Raw genomic sequence first — 12,115 nt, forward strand, 5'->3', positions numbered from 1 at the left:
AGAACAAATTTCCTGGAGTCCGTGCTCAGCCCTCCTCTATCTCTCTTCTCAGCCAGCAGACGCGTGGAGCCCATCGTCTGTTTTCTCACATGCGGTCCCACATGTCAGTGAGAACGCAAGAGGACCCGCTGAACCTGCACATCTTTCACCTCGACGTGCTGGCGATGAAAAACAAATCCAATAAAGATCTTCGGTGGCCGCTTTTGGAGTTACTCAAGAGTAGTAAGATTCTATTTACAGTTTAACCCAAGATGCACATCACGTGGCTTCAACTACCACTCTATTTTCATGCATGACACGACCTGGATGCTGGATGTCCCACATGTCGGCAAAAGGAGGAAGAACCCGACCAAATCTTCGGTTGTGCTCTCGGATTAGACTAGTGGTGCTAACTTAAAAAATTTATTGTGTACTAGAATGGATGCAAGTTTTGGTATTGGGAAGAAGAGTACATCGATATATTTATAGAGTGCAATTTAGTAGATGTTCTAGCACTTTTAGCTAGCATAGAGGCTAGAGATGAGACTAGTGCACTTGTTGATACTCCTACTAGAATAGAGGCTAGACATGAGACTAGATGCGAGGAAGCAACGTCTACTTATTTACACTCGAAGAAGAAAGAAGCACACAAGATCGAGCCTCCGTAGATCAACAATGAATGCATCAAGAAGGCACTAATCCAACTTACAGGAGCAGTTATGGAAGTTGGATATCTTCTAGAGTAGTAAAATGTCAGTGAGAACGCAAGAGGACCCGCTGAACCTGCACATCTTTCACCTCGACGTGCTGGCGATGAAAAACAAATCCAATAAAGATCTTCGGTGGCCGCTTTTGGAGTTACTCAAGAGTAGTAAGATTCTATTTACAGTTTAACCCAAGATGCACATCACGTGGCTTCAACTACCACTCTATTTTCATGCATGACACGACCTGGATGCTGGATGTCCCACATGTCGGCAAAAGGAGGAAGAACCCGACCAAATCTTCGGTTGTGCTCTCGGATTAGACTAGTGGTGCTAACTTAAAAAATTTATTGTGTACTAGAATGGATGCAAGTTTTGGTATTGGGAAGAAGAGTACATCGATATATTTATAGAGTGCAATTTAGTAGATGTTCTAGCACTTTTAGCTAGCATAGAGGCTAGAGATGAGACTAGTGCACTTGTTGATACTCCTACTAGAATAGAGGCTAGACATGAGACTAGATGCGAGGAAGCAACGTCTACTTCTTTACACTCGAAGAAGAAAGAAGCACACAAGATCGAGCCTCCGTAGATCAACAATGAATGCATCAAGAAGGCACTAATCCAACTTACAGGAGCAGTTATGGAAGTTGGATATCTTCTAGAGTAGTAAAATGTATTCTTGTGGTTCTTGTTTTCTTTGGTCTTGCTTTTCTAGTCAAAATTATCGTTGGAGTTCGGGCAAAACGGAGGTCCGTTTGGGATCGTGCGTTGGAGTTGGCCTTACAAGTGGGACCGCGGTTGAGGAAACCGACTATCGGCAAACCCCCACCTCGCCCGCCGCACGATGGCTGAAGTTAGAGAAATGACGAGGTTGAAGAAATTGCTCTAGCACGGACTCCAAGAAATAATATGGTGTCAGATGGATGTCGTGGTGGTGGCGTGTGTCGTACTCCTGGACGTGAATGCTTGTTCTGGCCCATGCCACCCTACTACTCCTACTACTTACTATATAGTACTAGTATCGAGGATTCGAGGTGCTGGTTACGTACAACAAACACATTAACATATGTGAAGCTAGTACAAATAGTGTACTACTATTGTTGATTGGCCTCATTCGATAACCTATTGCAATGCAAGTACAATTATGTATTGGGAAAATATTTTTTTGCCTCGTCGCACCACTCACTCAGAGAAGCGACTCGAAAGCCATTCATAAATTTAGTAAGTTTATCACAGGCATATCATTTTGTTACATACAACAGGTCATCAACCCACATCGACAACAAGGATACATTATAAATACTAAAGTTTTCATCACACAACAAATAACAAGCAATGAAATGAACTTCAACTCAACCATTCCTCGGTGTTGGAAACGCTTGCTTTGAACCACAAGTGATTCTCTGGGACGGGCCATCCATTGTCGATCTCGAGACCAACGTAGAACTGATCATCCAGGCTGAAGCGGCCTACTATATCAGTGCCAGGGTAGGAAACCACCCAAATGTCCGAGGTATAGACACAGTTGCTTCTCATAAATAGTAGTAACATTGTGTCAACAGCGGTTGGATCGCCTTTCACCATCATTGGATAGTTTTGTCCAAGGAAGAGCGAGTTTTCTCCAATACTATCAATTCTGTACCAGGGAGAAGGAGTTGGCGCTAGCACACTAGTATCCATCCCAAATACCATGCAACGGGTGTTGGAATAGGTCCGGGGAGTGCGACCATGGGAGACTACACCTGCTTCCTTAGTAGTAACATCATCAGTGGGCTGTATACACACAAGAAGAGGTGATCCATTGGAATTAGTTGCCAGGTGCCATAGAGTATATGGGCGCTGCTCGTCCTCATGCTCGTGATCATCACCATCGTCATCTCCCCCTTGGTTATAAATATTTTCAAGTATAGGTGGTGGAATGTTCACGGGACCTTGGAAACACAAGAAGAAGGTTAATTAGTAAAGGGAAACTTGCTAACCCGCATGCATGTGGATGAAACAATTATAATTACGGTGGAAGACAAATGTACCGAAAGTATAAGGATTCCATGTAAAAATAGTGCCACGAGTGGTGGCAGCAAACACAAGGCCCTCGTATTGAATTGCATCACAGTACTCATCCGTGTACATAAACTGATTTTTGAGCAATATCCATCCAGTCGAACCACGAAGGACAGCAACAAGCTTGTCGAAGATAGCAACAACTTGATAGTTCTTATAATTCCAAGAGTGGTTGGGAACTCGACAAATTGCTATCTTCCGTAGAAGACAGTCACCATGATCATATTTGAACGTGCGTACAATACCGGTGTGCTCAACCTCTAGGCAGTCTACTGAGATTTTTGGAAGTGGAACCCAGTCACGAGTGTACACATTCACAAGTTCCCACTCACAGTTGGACCCAATGTAAACAACCCAATCTCTATTTGCGCCTGCCCAAGCCTTACCCTCAAGCGATGGCATCTTAACATGATACGTATCATTATCAAGCGGCATCAGCTTGCACAAGGCGAGGCCTCCGTCGTCCCCGCGCCAGTCATCAGGGTCACGGCGAAGAAGATAGGGGAGATCAAACCGCTCCTTAACTCTTGGGTTCCTTGTAATGAGGTTGTTAGTTGAGTCGAGAATGGTCTTGAACGAACCTGCCATGCTAGCCGAGGTGATGACATCGCACCGATCAACGAGTTCCTCCACCACATCATCTTTTAGATCGGGGCAAGAATAACGGGGTCGTTTCCGGCCTATTCCCTCCATGGAGAAGACGATCGAACAATGGCAGAAGAAAGGGTGAAGGGCTGAAGAAAAATGGAGGAGGGAGAGGAAGAGCGTGCGACAACAGTTCCAAATCGAGAGGGAAAGGCAAAGAGTCGGTAGACGGTTGCCAGTTTGCCACGGTTCACGAAGAGGCGCCCCGGCCTACACGTTCGTTTGGAAATACTAGTAGAAAAGGACTCACCGTTGTCTCACTGATATGTTGGAACAGGACCACATGTCAATGAAACATGGTGTGTAATTTCTCGTGCAAAATGCGATCTAGCCGCGTTGGCCCGAGGTGCCGCATTAGTTATCGACCTTTATTTTCTTAATGGCGTGCCGTTCAGTTTTGAAGCACGACTAACTGGTACTGTACGCAGAGAAAATATAAACTACTCTACCACTACTCCACCTCCAGTACTAGTAGTATAAAAAAGATATATAGGCTGGAGCTTCAGCGCTTTCCTGCTAAGGGCTGCCCACTTGCTTCTCACACTACCACCCTCTCTCCAGATCTAAAAAAGATGGCCTCTCTCTCCCTCCTCACCGGTGGTCACAGATCCGCGGGGAAGAAAAGGACGTGCAGTGCTGACGCACTCGTCGTTGGCGAGCGAGGTCACGCACTGACGACAAGGCCGTCCTCTCAGACTTAGCACCCGCGCGGGATGGCCTCCGTCCCCAAGCTCGCTGCCGTAGTGTGTGCGGAGGACGACGACCACGAGCGAAGCCACTTCCCGCCAACCCTCAGGTATGCTACCTCTTTTCGAACCATACCCTTGTTCTATTGCCCCATCTGCCACGTCGTTGCATGTGGATCTTTTTCCACTCCACCATCTTCCCAATTTGCTATCCTCTACTCTGCTGGCCACGCAGACGAAAACCATAATTTGCACTATTAAAGGAAACCCTACTTCATGCAGACTAATCCATGTCTGGGTTGAATAAGGAAAGGAAGGGAGACTGTACTGTCCAAGAGAGTAGGCATCGAACCCGCATCTAGGTTGAAAAGGGGAAAATCAGTAGCTAAGGAATGAGTCTCGTGTCTCTTGGTTGAATAAGGGTACAAAGGCATGACAACACAATAGAGAATGACCAGGTCGATTGGTTTTTTGTCCTCACATAGGAAAAAGGTGGCTAAAGAGAACAAAAATGGGACGTAATCCACATATGCTGCCTGGATATTTGTTGCTCTAGGCAACCATACCTCTCTCACCACTCTGCGTCCATGGAGGTACATCGTACTGGTGCGCCCACTATCCGAATGGGCCTCACATGCTCTTATTGCCACTTTTTTTTGCTGTTAGTATAACGCCAGCAGTCAAGTCAAGCAATGTTATTGCTAAAGTGATGCCACATTTAACTAATGCCGCTCTAAGTCTAATGCCACCGATAAATTTAAGAAATGTCATTTAATGTCACTGGATTATTTCAGGGTTAGCTGTTGATTGTGGATGTATTAAAGATTTTTCAGCTAAGGCATTCTAATGTTGTTGCACAGCCAGTATACCAATGATGAAACTTGTTACTACCTTCAGATTTTTGCATTGTTAATGCTTATAGATTACATACCTCACTTTCATGAGATAAGTTGTTATTTTTTGTACAGTGTCACCAAAATGCCAAGGCGCTGATGTCATTTTATTTTGGTTAAACTGCACAGACAATTATGAAGACAAGAGGAAAGGTCAAGAGTGGGCACCTCCTCCTCTGGCTGTTCTCTTGATTCGTTCGATCAAGTTTTTATGTTTGATTGATTATCAAGATTGGCATAGCAAGTTTTAAGCCCCCCCCCCCCCGAGTTCGAAATGATATTTACCTTGGAGGTACATGGTTTGCAATTTTTTTATACTGTCATTAGTTAATAATGCTAGTTATCTTCAGACTTTTGTATTTGGTTTAATGCTCATGCACATCTAGTATACCAATGTTAAAACTTGTTACCTTAACGTTTTGTATTGTTAATTCTTATAGAAATCTTCAAGTGCTAGAGTTTATTGAAATCTGTTCAGTAAAACCATTGTACTGTACCCTGTAATAAACTAACTACTCTACTGTTGCACTAGCCACTGGATTAGTGTATATTTGTAGTATTCGAATGGTGTTACATTAGTGTATGGACATAAATAAAGTGTGGCAAGCTTTCCCAGATATGTGCTAAAAGAACTACTACCTGTTTTTCTAAATACTAGACATTTGGGTACTTTAAATTGAACCGCGAAAACGTCTTATATTAAGGAACAGAGGGTGTAGAGTTCATTGAAATTATCCCGGTAAAGCTAGTCACACCTTTGTTAAAATTAATGTTCATTATGTTATCGGAGGAGGTCTGTATGTTTGTCTGTAATGCCTGTTGACTACATACCTAACATCATGAGGTAATGTTCGTCATTTCCTTTTGTACAGTGTCACTGAATTGTCAAGGCGGCGATGGCATTTTATTTTAGTTGAACTGCACAAAATATGCTTAACAGAAGAGGAAAGGTCAGGAATAGCTCAATTTTTCAGAAAAAACTATGTATGCCTTCCTGACATCAGCCGATGTTGCTTTATTTATTCCTTCAAACAGGTGGTTAGAAACAGTCTTGCTACCTTTTTCCCATTAATAAATTGGAATGCTTATATTTGTGAGTCTATGCTTCAACTAGTGCCACTTTTATAGTTATCACACTTTCAATATCTATGCAAACAGGGATGCTCGATTTTAGTGGAACTGCACAAAAAGTCCAACTGGTTCAACATTAGGAGCATGTTTTTTTCCAAACCTTTATATCCAATTGGTCGCACTATGAGCTGTTCATTATGAAGGTACATGGTTTGCTACTATCTTGCTACTCCTTTTGTACTGTCATTAGATAGTAATACTAGTGGTTTGCATGTGAATTTATTGGCAGGGTGGACCTACATTGGAGGTGCAGGACATGATTCAATGATTGGATGCTCAATTTCGGTTGTATCGATTTCACCTCTTTCATCACTGCGAACATGGATATCCTTGGTCTGATGAAGAATAGGCGCTATATTTCTGCTCTGAACCAGCAAATCAATTCAGTATGAAATTGTCCAGGGCAAAACATAATTGTATCAGATTGTCCAGTGCAGAACATGACAGATGCTAAGCGGAAGAGACATGTTTAAACCGAAAATACATGGTGTTGTATATGTTTACTAGCTGCTTGATATTTGTGCAGACAGAGATGTCTGCTCGTTGCTATTTGGCAAACAAACAAAGTGTCCGCAATTTTGGTTGAACTGCACAAGAGAATAGTATAGTCACTACATGTAGTGCCATTTGAAAATAGACACAGAAAGATTGGATAGTCACTTCATGGACTGCAGAAAAGTAGTATTGTACTATTTATTGGCCAACACTAGGTGCTTCATTGCTTTGGTCTGATTATACAATGGGCATCATTTTGCCTAAGTTAAAGTTTGTATTCCGAAAATAGTCTCGCGGTGTGATCCAGAGAAGACCAAACCATATTGCAGTGGATGTTCCTCCATCATGTGTCGTTCATTCTCATGGTTCCTGCTGTTGGTGAGACCACTTATGTTTGCAAGGGGAATTGTAGACTTCACAAACAAATTTGTCTTTCAGTCTGTCCTGAATGTTGGCCAAGAGAAGCATTCATGTTAGTAGGAAGAATAGATGTTTTTTCCAGATCTTTGCTTTGGGAGCTACATATTTGTATATGATCTGTAAATCATTGAGATGCATTAACATGTTGATCTTATGTATGGGAATCGTACTAGTTAGTTTTAGTTGCGACGCAAGATCCAAAGTGGATGATCTTTGCTTTTGGAGCTACATATTTGTATATGATCTGTGAATCATTGAGATGCATTAACAGTTACTTATTTATGTTTGCTTAGTGTTTACAAGTTACTGATCGATCACTAGCTAGCCTACTAATGCACTCCTGGCAGTTTTATTTCCGACGCAAGATCCAAAGTGGCAGTTTTTTGAATAAAAATGCCTACCTCTGAAGAAACTGACAAGCTACACTATCCTACCTACTCGATCCTACACGGATAAATAGCAGATCACGCAAGTACTACCGCCTTTCCGGTTTGCAGGGCTCAATTCAAGAAATGACCTACTCGATCCTACACGAATAAATAGCGGATCACGCACGTACTAGTACCTCCTTTCTGGTTTGCAGGGCTTAATTCAAACCTCTCACCAACCAAGGTACTCCCTCCGTCCGGGTTTATTAGTCCCGTGAGCAAAGCAGCAAGACCAAGGCATGGCAATAATTAACGGCATGCAGAAGTTTAAGCCTAACTAATTTCAGCGATTTAAGTGGCTGCATGCATGCCCTCGGCTGTGACTCGTTGCATGCTGCTCCGTGTACTGGCTACGAGCGATTCTGAATTCCTGCATGCAGCCGGCCGTAATTAAGGCAGCTAACTGATGCGAAAAAAGATGCGCTTTAATTGTTGCGGGCTTTTTAAATCCTTGGAATCATGATTCGAGTGCACTCGTTTGACCGCCATGCCGACGTGCGCCCCAGACGGGATGGGATGGCACAGTCATAATTTCGGTTTCTCTAGTTTTCCACGACAAGCTGGGGCGCTAAGCCATTATGCCTTTAATTCCGACGACCGTCGCGCTACCTTCCGCCTATAAGTATTGTTTCCCGGCCTTCTCTAGTGGCACCGTGACCCAACTCGCCATATCCTCATAAGCCCCCATCGGCCCAATGTTGCTCGCCACGTCCGCCATGCCCCCGCCCGTCCGCGGTAGGCGACGCTGGAGGTGGTCACCGCCGGAACTAGTGTTCGGTTTTTCACCGGAAGGCAGACGAAGGGAGGAGGCATTCTATCTGTCTTTAGATGGCAATGCAGAGATCGAGGAGTTGTTGGAGCGTGACCGCCTGGCGGAGGAGCAGGAGTTGTTGGAGCGCCACCGCCTGGCGGAGGAGCAGCCTATCACCGATTTGCGCCGCCAGCAGGACATGGAGTAGCAGCACACCGACGCTCTGAGTCGCGAGCAGAGCACCCGCAACTGGGATGACTACATGGAGGCCGGCGCCCGGCAAATAGCCCTGGAGGCTGTCGGGCACGCACGCGTTCCCGATGCTGATTTTTACTACCAGCTCATCAAGTGGGTTTCCCGCTTGGAAGCCGAAGCTTCGGTGGGCCACGCCGACATGGAAAGGGCCAACACGCGCAAGCAATGCACCCTATCGCACCTCTTGCAAGTACGAGGCGAGGCGCAGGACGCCGGTGCTGGCGTTTAGCATGTACCACAGATGGCGGCCGGCATCATCTAGTTAGCTAAGAGTAAGTTAGTTCTTGTACGCTACTAGAGAATTAGTGGGAGTAGATAGTTAACTTGGCTATGATGGTTGTCAACGTGGAAATTCAGTACTCTATATGTGGATCAGACCTGTTACTTTGCTCTGAATGTTGAACTTTCCGTTTGAATGTATGTAATGGGCTGCTATTTTTTTAAATGGGTTGTATTTGTCCTCCACGGGTTTAGAGGCTGACTTGTGGGCCTACCAAGTTGACGCGTACACAATCAGGAGATGATTGTACGTGGAGAGGATGACAGCAGGGACCCGCCAAGGTCATGGCAGTACGTAAGCAAGTGCCTCATTATTTCAAGCCAATAAAAAAATGGCTCCTCCTAGTGGATTTTTGACATCTGGGTCCCATGCCATTGTCAATGTAGTCAATAAATGAGAGAATTGCACAACGAGCGGCTGACACCAGGGACCCAGCAGCTCGCCCAGTTATTTTTGTTTTGGGTTAATTTGATAAATGCCACTCCAAATCTGGTGTTTCCAAGAAATGCCACTGCAATTTCCAAACTTTGAAAAATGCCATTTCATGCCATTTCTAGTGGCATTTTTCGAAGTCTGGAGTGGCGTTTTTCAAATTTTCCAAACTGCAATGGCGTTTTTCAAAGTTTGCAAAAATTGCAGTGGCATTTTGCAAAGTTTGGAAATTGCAGTGGCATTTTTATGAATCGCCATAATTGGAGTGGCATTTATCTAATTTGTTTTTGAGACGGAAGCAGGGTGTCAACTAGGCTGTGCGGGACACTCTGGCCTGTCTAGACAGCCTTTTCTTTTATGTTTACCACAGACCAGCCCAGTAGTTTTTCTTTCTTTCTGAAAATGGCTAGCCCAGTTTTTTTGTGATTTGTCAAGTAAGTCGCTTTATCAGGCCTGTTGGGCTGCAAATCTTTCAAGACGAGGAGAGCTTCATTCTGCTGGCCGAGAAAATGGCCTATCAGTAATGAGGAATGGGTTGTACAATTTTAAAACACATCAAACCGGCAATTAGTTTCAAATATCTTTTTTTCATTTCAAGATTTTAAATTGTATTGATTTGTATGCATGGACAATTTATTGGATTTTATATTGATATACATTTATTTTTAAAATCAGTCTGAATGTGACTCGAAATTTCGGGATTAAAAACAGTTCAGACCACACCGACATATGCAAAATTTCGTATAATTTTTTAACCGTGGCCACAATATGGGCTGTAATGCTAAAAAAAAGAATATGGGCTCCAAAAAAACCCGTAACAATTAGCAAATGGGCTCTAAATTATTTGAAATAATGGCAGATGGCATGTATGCTGTTTTCCACAGATTTGAGGCTTTCCTAAAAAAAGGGTTGACGCACAAGCAGTGACTGTTGGATGTCCATCCAACGGCCGTCGTGCTTCTTCAATCTCTGCTCTTCCTGCTCCAGCCGCTCAAACAAGCACCGGCGGGACTACTTGCTGCCTCCTCCCCGCGGCCGGATGTGCTGCCGTGCAGGCCTCACCGCCCCACCGTACTCCCATCGCTGGCCTAGCCATCCCTCTACTCACCCACTCATGTTGTTATTCTCCGGTGACGGCAGATGAACCAGTAAACCCTTGTACAGTCGTACTCCCCTCCGCGTGGAAAACAACTGCCGACTCTTCCCTGGCTCCGTGTCGTTCCCTTCCTAGGCCTCGCCATCGTCCACCGCCCTGGTGCTCTCGGCGTGGCGTGGTCAACATGGTCAATGAACGACATGCATCTGAAGTGGACTGTACTAGGAGAGGCTGACAGCTGGGTCCACGGCCGCACGCAAGGAAATGTCTCCTTATTACGTGCAAAATAATGATTCCTCCACCTGACATCTGGGACCCACCGAAAGGGCCTCTGTATTTCGCGAAAAAAACGTTACCACCACTGATAGCTCAGACCCACCAGTTATATCTTTGCATGCAAGGAAGTGCCTCCTTATTACGCACAAAAAAATGAATACTCCAAACTTGCTAGCTGGGACCCAGTATAGTGGGCCTACTAAGTTGACAGGGACGGAGGGCTTTGTCAACTTAGTCAATATGCAAGATTTTAGCTCGACTGACCGTACGATGTCCATCCAACGGCCGTAGTGCTTCTTCAACCTCTGGTCTTCTTGCTCCAACCGCCCAAAGCAGCGTCGGTCATGCCGCCTGCTCCTACCTCCCGTGGCCGGCTGTGCTACCGCGGAGGCCTCACCGCCCCCATACTATTCCTACCGCTGGCCAGGCCATCCCTCCACTCCACTCACCCACACCCCATGTTATTCTGCGGCCACGGCAGCGCAGCCGAACCAGTGAACCCTCGTACTCCTCTCCGCGTGGGCATCCACTATCGCGTCTTCCCCGGCTCCTCATCGTCCCCTTCCTATCGCCGTCGTCAACCGCCGTGGTGCTCTCGGTGTGGCGTGGTCAATGTGGTCAACGACCGAATTCCATCGGAAGAGTACTGTACGTGGAGAGGCTTGACAGCTGGGTCCATGGCAGCCGCAAGGAAGTGCCTCCTTATTACGCGGAAAATAATTATTCCTCCACCTGACAGCAGGGACCCACCGGACGGGCCACCAGTATTTCGCGAAAAAACATTTCCCCCCTGACTGCTGGGACCCACCGGACGGGCCACCGTATTTCGCAAAAAAAACGTTTCCCCCTGACTGGTGGGACCCACCAGACGGACCACCGTATTTCGCAAAAAAACGTTCCCCCCGTTGTCAGCTCGGACCCGCCAGAAGTGCCTCCTTATTACGCACATAAAAATGAATACTCCCCCTACTAGCTGGGACCCACCATGGTGGGAGGCTCACTTGTGGGCCTACTAAGTTGACAGGGACGGGGGCCTTTGTCAACTTTAGTCAATATGAACGATTCTAGCTCCAGTGACCGTACGATGACCATCCAACGACCGTAGTGCTTCTTCAACCTCTGGTCTTCTTGCTCCAGCCGCCCAAAGCAGTGCCGGTCGTGCCGCATGCTCCTGCCTCCCATGGCCGGCTGTGATGCCGTGGAGGCCTCATCGCCTCCTACTACTCCCACCGCTGGCCAAGCCGTCCCTCTACTCACCCACACCCCCTTATATTCTGCGGCGACGGCAGCCTCACACCGCAGCCGGACCAGTGGACCCTCGTACTCCTCTCTGCATGGGCATCCACTGCCACGTCTTCCCCGGCTCCGCGTCGTCCCCTTCCTAGGCCTTGCTGTTGTCCACCGCCCTGGTGCTCTCGGCGCGGCGTGGTCAACGTGGTCATGGAACGACTTCCATCACACATAGACTGTACGTGGAGAGGCTGCCAGCTGGGTCCACGGCCGCATCAAGGAAGTGCCTCCTTATTACACGGAAAATAATGATTCCTCCACCTGACAGCAGGGACCCACCGGACGGGCCA

This window comes from Triticum dicoccoides, chromosome 3B, assembly GCF_002162155.2.
Source record: "Triticum dicoccoides isolate Atlit2015 ecotype Zavitan chromosome 3B, WEW_v2.0, whole genome shotgun sequence".
Classification (NCBI taxonomy): Eukaryota; Viridiplantae; Streptophyta; class Magnoliopsida; order Poales; family Poaceae; genus Triticum; species Triticum dicoccoides.